We start from the raw sequence: 9,025 nt of genomic DNA on the forward strand, positions 1-9,025 counted from the left end.
TTTTGTACAATCTAGGACTTGTTGTGTCCCTCCAATGGACTCTCCTGTGACACTGGGAGTTTCTCCCACTACTGCAACCCCCACAGATTTTTACAGCTAGAGGTTTATAGGCTTTATTCCCCTGCACTGGAACCCTGGGTTATACAGTCTGTCACCTAGCTGTTTCTCCCTATTTACCCTCATGTGACTGTGGGACTGCCTGGTCCACCAGTTGCCACCTTGCCAGGACTCCTCTCCTCCTGGCTTCCCATCTCCACCTGTCGTACCAGTCTTGATGAATGTTTCTTCTTTAACTCCTTGATAGTCAGATTTCCATGCAGTTCAAGTTTATAGCAGTTCTTGTTTTTTGTTTTTAAATTGGTTTTTGACCTTTTGGTTGTGCAAGGAAGCAAAGTACACCTAATTATGCCTCAGTCTTGACCTGAAGTCCTTATTTATTTATTTTTAATAAGTATTTGCTTTTATTGGCTACTTGAGAGGGATGAAGCAGGAAGAGTGCGTGGTCCTGATGCTGGACCAGCCATGCTTCACCAGCTTGTTGGTGATGGAGAACTCACCCAAGTAGTAGCCAATCATCTTGGGCTTGATTTACAGCTGGTTGAAAGTCTTGTCATTGTATACACCCACTGTGCTTCCCATCATTCTGGTAGAATGATCATGATCCACAGATACATTTTCACCACCTCAGGCTTCTCCATAGGAGGAACCTCTTTCTTGGCCTTGCAAAAGCACTTTATTCCAGAGGCCACAGTTCAACTGCTGCCACTGACTGGCACTGCAGAACAGCATTAGCTGCTCATAGAACATGTCAAGCAGTAGGTCCAGATCCATGTCCAGTAGATAAACTTGTGGAAAGTCCATTTCTTCTCCTGCTCCACTTACACCATTTTGTCAGCATTTCAAAAATGCTCAGATATTTTTAATAGTAATATTTTCATTTATTTATTTTTTACTGTTGTTAAACTATAATTTTCTCCATTCCCCCCCACCACTCTCCACTTCCCCACCCACCACCACCTTCCACACTCAAATATAGCTCCCTGTTGTCCTTGTGTACAGGACTTCTATACATGTTCCTTGATTACCCTACTCCTTCTTCCCTCTGTTATTGCCTTCTACACTCCCCTCTGGTAACTGTCAGTTTGTTCTTCATTTCAATGTCTGTAGTTATATTTGGCTTATGTGTTTGTTTTATTGATCAGTATAAAAAATCCTATTTGCTATAGCCACAAGAAAAATAAAGTACCTAGGAAGAAATCTAACCAAGGAGGTAAAAGACCTATATTCAGAAAACTACACAACCCTGAAGAAAGACATTAAGGAAGATACAACTAAATGAAAACATATACTGTGTTCATGGATTATAAGAATTAACATCATCAAAATGTTCATAATACCCAAAACAATTTATAGATTCAACACAATTCCTATTAAAATACCAATGACATATTTCACAGATATAGAACAAACATTTAAAAAATTTATATGGCCCCGATTGGTGTGGTTCAGTGGATTGAGTGCCAGCCTATGAACCAAAGGGCTGCCGATTTGATTCCCAGTCAGGGCACATGCTGGGCTTGTGGGCAAGGTCCCCAGTAGGGCATGCATAAGAGGCAACCACACATTGATGTTTCTCTCCCTTTCTTTTCTCTCTTCCTTCCCCTCTCTCTAAAAATAAATAAATAAAATCTTAAAATATAAAAAAAATTCTGTTTTAAATTTATTTTATTGGTGTTCAAGTACAGTTGTCTGCATTTATCTCCCCCAACTCACCCCCACCCCTGCCATCCCCACTTCCCTCCCCTGATTCTATGCAGCCCCCTTAGTTTTTTACTTTATAGTGTTTCTGAAAACCCTTCCCCCTTATCCCCCCATTATCTCCTCCCACTTCTCATCTGATTGTTCTTAATTTCAATGTCTCTGGTTATATTTTGCTTGCTTGTTTGTTTTGTTGATTAGGTTCTACTTAAAGATGAGATCGTATTTGTCTTTCACCTCCTGGCTTATTTCACTTAGCATAATGCTCTCAGGCCAGACACAAAAATATAAATACTGTATGATTCTTTATTTAAAATTGAATAAAAACAAACAAACCCCCTAAGATAAATAAAAAAAAATAAAAGTAAAAAGTTTATATGGAACCATAGGAGTGATATTTTTTGAGATATCTCCTTGGACATAAAAAACAAAATAGAAAATACATCAATGGCACTACATCAAACAAAATAGTTTTTTTCTCAACAAAGGAAACCATTAACAAAATGAAAAAGCAACCCACTGAATGGAACTACACATTCACTAATATATTTGATTAGTTAATATCTAAAATTTATAAACAACTTTTAAACCTCAACACCAAAAACAATCTATTTAAAAATGTGAAAAGATCTGAATAGACACATCTCAGAAGAGGATACACAGATGGCCAATGGGCATATGAAAAGATGCTCAACATTACTAATCATCACAGAAATGCAACTTAAAATCACAATATATCAAATCACACCTGTCAGAATGTCTTTTATCAACAAATCAACAAACAAGTGTTGATGAAGATGTGGAGAAAAGGACAACTTAGTGCACTGTTGTGGGAATGCAGCCACTATGGAAAACAATATGAAGTTAGACCAAAACATGCAAAATGAATCTTCCTAATAACATAGAGAATCCACTTCTGGGAGTGTATTTCAATAAAGCTGAAAGAATAATAAGCACCCATATATTCATTGCAGCATTATTTATAACAGTTAACATTTGGAATCAACCCATGTGTCCATTAGTAGACAAGTAGCTAAAAAACCTGTGGTATGTTTATGAAATGGAATACTACTTGTCCATTAAAAAGAAGGAAATATTACCCTTGTGACAGCATGAATGGGCCTATAGAGCATTATGCTAAGAGAAATAAGGCAGTTAGACAAAGGCAAGCACAATATAAATCCATTCAAATGTGGTTTCTAATGAACAAAATGAACCATCAAGCAAAAGGGAGACAGTCTCATAGATAACAAGCAGGTTAATAGCTGTCAGGGTATGTGCCACTGGGTGTAGGCATTGCAAGGATTGAGCAAAACAGCAAAAACAAAAAAAAAATAGAGAAAATACTCATAGACACAGAAAACAATGTGATGATTGCTAGGGAAAAGGAAGAAGGAGCTGAAGTAATGTATGGGGGCATATGTGGTGATGGAAGACCTTACTTGGTATGGTGAACAAACAGTAGAGTGTACAGATGATGTGTGTAGAATTGTGCATCTGAAAATGTATACTTTTATGATTGAGGCACACTGTGCAGGGACCTTGTGTGCTCATCAGCCATGCCAACAGAAAGTAAAGAGTGTGAATGCCATTTGACCCACTCAGTGCACCTCACAAATTAATCAAAAGGGTTCAAACTGAGGTGGCTTATCAGCCTGGTACGACTGTGCACAGTAGAGAGTATAGACTGCACAGTGCTCTGAAGGCATGGGCTGGAAATTGGGCATCTGCAATTATTGTATCCCAGACTTAACCCTGATCCTTGCCAAACCACAGGAAGGAAACATGGAGCCCAGCCCCCCAATGCATGCAGGGACAAAGAAAACCTTCAAAACCAGCTGGGCAGGCTGAACAATCAGCAGGTGGCTTTCTTCTTCCCAAGAGTAAGACCAGGAGCTGAGAGAAAACCAGACACAGATCCAGAAAGAAGTCAGAAGGCAAAAAGTAACACTTGAGACATGTTTAGCCTTGGTCTTCATCAGAACTTAATTTTTTTTTAAATTTTTCTTTCTTCTTTTTCTTTATTTAGAGTTGATTTTTGTGTTTTTTCTTCTCCCTTTCATATTGCATTTTAATTTTTCTTCTTTCACTTCACTCATATTCCAAATAACACACTATTCTTTGTCTTTTATTTTTATTCTTCCTATTCAGAGTATACATTTCTTATTATACTATTGTTATTCTAAATCCCACATAGCACCTTTTCTGGTCTTTACCCATTTCATGATTTTTATGAGATTTATACTTGTTGTAGTTAACTTTTAAAAATATATATATATTTATAGATTATGATATTACAGTTGTCTGTTGTAGTTACCTTTATTTTATCTCACACTAGACCTAGTTTCTATCCCTTACTTTCACTATTTCTCCACTATCTAACCTCACATAATTATACTTTCTTCTTATTTCAGCTCACATTCTTTTTCCCATCTTATAACAGTCTTAATTCCTTTTTAAAATTTATTTTATTGTTCAATTATAGTTGTCTACATTACTATCACCTACTATCCCCCCACCAAAGCCATTCCCACCTCCCTCCCTTGCTTCTACCCCACCCTTGGTTTTGTCCATGTATCCTTTCTAGCTGTCCTAGAAAACCTTTCCCACCCCTCCCGCATTATCCCTTCTCACCTCCCCTCTGGATACTGTAAGATTGTTATTAATTTTAATATCTCTGATTATATTTTGTTTGCTTATTAGTTTTGTCAATTAGGATACAGTTAAAGGCATGATCATATGACATTTGTCCCTCACCCCCTGGCTTATTTCACTGAGCATAATTTCCTCCAGTTCCATCCATGCTGCTGCAAAGGGTAGGAGCTCTTTTTTTTCTTTCTGCTGCATAGTATTCCATTGTGTAAATGTACCATAGTTTGTTGTTGATCCATTCATATACTGATGGGCACTTAGGTTGCTTCCAGCACTTGGCTATTGTAAATTGTGCTGCTATGAACGCTGAGGTGCATAGGTTCTTTTGGATTAGTGTTTTCAGGGTTCTTAGGATATACTCCCAGAAGTGGAATTGCCAGGTCAAACATCAGTTCCATTTTTAGTTTTCTGAGGAAATTCCATACTGTTTTCTATAGTGGCTGAACCCATCTGCATCCCCACAACTAGGAAAAGTGCACTAGGGTTCCCTTTTCTCCACATTCTCTCCAGCACTTGTTTGTTGATTTGTTTATGATGGTCATTTTGACTTGGAATGTCTGATATATTCCTGCCAATGTTCTCCTCTAGAACTTTTATGGTGTCACAACTTATATTTAAGTCTTTTATCCACCTTGAAATTATTTTTGTGTATGGTGTATGTTTTTGATCAAGTTTCAGTTTTTTGCATGTAGCTGTCCAGATGTCCCAACACCATTTATTGAAGAGGCTATTTTTACACCATTTTATGGTTCTTCCCACTTTCTGTAATATTACTTTACCATAGAGGCTTGGGTTTATTTTGGGGCCCTCTATTCTGTTCCATTGTTCTGTATGTCTGTTCTTATGCCAGTACCAGGCTGTTTTTATTACAGCAGCCTTGTAATACAGTTTGATATCAGGTATTGTGATCCCTCCTACTTTGTTCTTCTTTCTCAAAATTGTTGCAGCTACTTGGGGTCTTTTATGGTTCCATATAAATTTTTGAAATATTTATTCTATACCTGTGAAATGTGGCATTGGTGCTTTAATAGGGATTACATTGAATCTATTAATTGATTTGGGTAGTAATAATGATTGGGTGAGATACCATGGTTATAGCTGTACTTCTCCAAAGGAACTTCTATTTGTTCACTATTAGTTTGCACTTTAAATCCAATGTAATATCTCCCCCTGTCTTTATCTCCCCCGTCCTATTCCATTTTGCCTCCCCCTGCCACTGATCAGTTGAGTGAGGAATTTTATTTAATAATTTTCTCTCACTCTCTCTTATTTTCCCCTCTCTCAGCCTGGGCTTTATTACTTACTTTATTAATTTGCTTCCCCCATCCTCTCAAAATATTTTTTTTTGTTTATGGTAAACATCTCATAATCACTTTTTGCTTTTTTACAATACTCTTATTCTTGTTCCACCCCTATTAAACTTCATTCAGCTGTCATTGCTATCACTACTGCTGTGGTTTTTCTGAAATACTGCTCCCATTAGTCCAATACTTTTTGAACTTTAATTCCTACTTCATAGTATACTCTTCCCTCTTCTAACCTCATTGTTCTCATTCCCTTACTTACATGTTTTACTTACATTTTAAATTTTGTTCTCTCCCTTTTATCACCTCAGTTCTATCACAACTCTTATCAATTCTCCTCCCTCTTACCCTCAATAATGTGTTCTCCTCTTTCAGTCATCTGATATCCCCTTTGTCATATCTTATAATATTCATAAACATTCTAGAATTCTATTAATATTAGCTAAATTGCAGTTGAGATTGCTGATATGGTAGGGGGGTCTTTTTCCTGGAGTAAGTTTGGATGTCTGGCAATATTGCTTTGTAAGCCAACATCTGTAAAACAGCATACAAGAAAAGGTGGGAGTTATGACTACCGGTAAGCCCACTGGAGGGAGGGACCCATGGACAAAGAATCTACCAACAGATAAAGCTTTATTTTATATCAGCGTAAGAAGAGGTTCCACACAAAAGGATGAAAGGACAAGTCTAGAACATCCAGAAAAGGAGATCAAAGAAACCACACCACTGAGCCCCACAGAACTCATAGCACCAAAGTCCAACACATAAAGAGATCTGGCAAAGACGAACATCCTGAAATGTAAAAACACAAAAAACAGTCACCTAAAATGGAAAAATCAAGATAGAACCCTCAATCAAATGGAATGGAATAATCCCCTCTAAAAGAGCTGAGTGAAATGGAAGCAAGCAAATTATCAGACAAAGAACTCAAAAGAATGGTTATAAGGATTCTCAAGGAAGTCAGTGACAACCACAAGGAACTGAGTGGGAACTATAACTGTATGAAAAAGGAAATAGAAACTAAAACAAGAACCAGGAAGAAATGAGGGATAAAATACCTGAAATTAAAAGTTTACTAGGTCAAATTACAAGCAGGCTGGGTGATAAAGAAGGCCAAAATAGAGAGCTGGAAAACAAGAAAAAAAGAAATGCCCAGGTATAACAGCAGCATGAGTAAAGACCCAAAAAGTATGAGAATAGATTGAAGGAACAGCAGGACAACATGAAACACACAGCATTTGAATCAGGAATGCAGGATGGAGATTAAGAGGAACAAGAGATAATAAACATGTTTGCAAAAAATAATTACAGAAAAATTTTCTAATCTAGAAAGAATGAAAGAAACATAATTTCAGGAAGCACAGAGGGTCCCAGTCAAGATGAACACAAAGAGGCCTATTACAGGACACATCATAATTAAAATACCGAACTTTACAGACAAAAATAGAACCTTAAAAGTAGCAAGGTAGAAACAGTAACATACAAAGGAGCTCTGAACAGGCTTGCAGCTGAATTCTCACCAGAAACACTATAAGCCAGAAAGGAAAGACAAGAACTATTTCAAGTAATGAAAAGCAATGGCTTGAAACCAAGACTGCTCTACCCAGGAGACTGTCACTTAAAATGCAAGGGGGAAAAAAGGGTTTTCCAAACAAAAGAAGGTAAAAAATACATCTTAACCATACCAGCATTGCAAGATATGCTAACGGGACTGTTTTAAGAAGATGAAGGTATAGAGTGAGAGAGAGAAACACAAGTACAAAGAGGGAAAATGAATAAATGCCTATCAATAATAACCTTAAATGTAAATGCAAGAAATGCTCCAGTCAAAAGACATATGGTAGCTGAATGGATAAGAAAACTTGACCCAGAAATATGCTGCCTGCAAGACACCAGTCTCAGAACAAAAAACCTACACAGGCAAAAAGTGAAGGGCTGGAAAAAAATATTCTAAGGAAACGGACAGGGAAAAAAAGGCTGAGGTAGAAATACTGATACCAGAAAGACATAGATTTCAAAACAAATGCCATAAAAACAGACAGAAAAGTTCATTTCATAATTCTAAAAGGAAGAATCCACCAGGAAGCTATAAACATTGTAAACATATATGTGACCAACACAGCAGCACCTAAAAATATAAGGAAAATCTCGGAGGACTTCAAGAAAGATATAGACAGCAACAAACTCATAGCAGGGGATTTTAACAACCCACTGTCAACAATGAACAGAACTTCCAAACAAGGAATTGAAAAGGACAGTGTGGCCCTGCATGACACACTAGATCAAATAGGATTAAATGATATATAGAGAAATTTTCACCCCAAAGGAAGAAAATATATATTGCTTTCAAATGCAAATGGTATTTTCAAAGATAGACTACATGATAAGACACAACAGAATCCTCAACAAATTCAAGAAAATTGAAATCATATCAAGCATTTTCTCAGACAACAAGAGCCTGAAACTAGAAAACAACCTCAAGGAAAAAAACTTAAAAATACTCAAATTCATAGAGATTGAGTAATATGTTATTAAACAATAGAAGGGTAAACAATGAGATCAAGGAAGAAATTCAAAAACGGGAATAAATGAAAATGAACATACAGCCACAGAAAATCTATGGGATACAGCAAAGGCAGTCCTGAGAGGCAAGTTCATAGCAATACATGTATAAATAAAAAAAGGGAAATATTTAAAATAAATGACCTAACCCTACAGCTACAAAAACTAGAGGAACAAAAAACAAATAAAGCCCAGAGTAAGCAGAATGATGGAAGTTATCATATCAAAGAAGAATTAAATGACATACAGAGTAAAACAACAATCCAAAGGATTGATAAATCCTGGAGCTGGTTCTTTGAAAAGATAAACAAATTGACAAGCCTTTGACCAGACTCATCAAGAAAAAAATAGAGAGGACCCAAATAATAAAAATCACAAATGAAAGAGGCCACATTAAAACCAATACCACCAAAATAAAAAGGATCATTAGAAATTACTATGAACAACCACGTGCCAAGAAATTTGAAAGCCAGGCTGAAGTGATCAAGTTTCTAGAAACATATAAGCCTCCAAAACTGACTTAAGAAGAAAAAGAAAGATTGAATAGACTGATATCAGCAAGTGAAATTGAAGAAGTAATAAGAAAAATTTCCAGCACACAATAGCTCTGGGCAGGAAGATTCACAAGATAGTTACTAAACATTTAGAGAAGAGCTAATCCCAATTTTTCTCAAACTATTCCAAAATCCAAGAAGAGGGAAGACTATCAAACTCTTTTTATGATTCCAGTATTACCCTAATCCCCCCCC

The 9,025-nt window shown here is 36.6% G+C and overlaps 1 pseudogene; it reads right to left on the reverse strand.

Moving 5' to 3' along the window:
* Positions 1 to 468: 468 nt before the first annotated feature.
* On the reverse strand, positions 469 to 887 carry LOC123806932 (annotated as a pseudogene).
* Positions 888 to 9,025: the final 8,138 nt, after the last annotated feature.

This window comes from Phyllostomus hastatus, unplaced genomic scaffold (assembly GCF_019186645.2).
Source record: "Phyllostomus hastatus isolate PE091 unplaced genomic scaffold, TTU_PhHast_1.1 phas_scaffold_39, whole genome shotgun sequence".
Classification (NCBI taxonomy): Eukaryota; Metazoa; Chordata; class Mammalia; order Chiroptera; family Phyllostomidae; genus Phyllostomus; species Phyllostomus hastatus.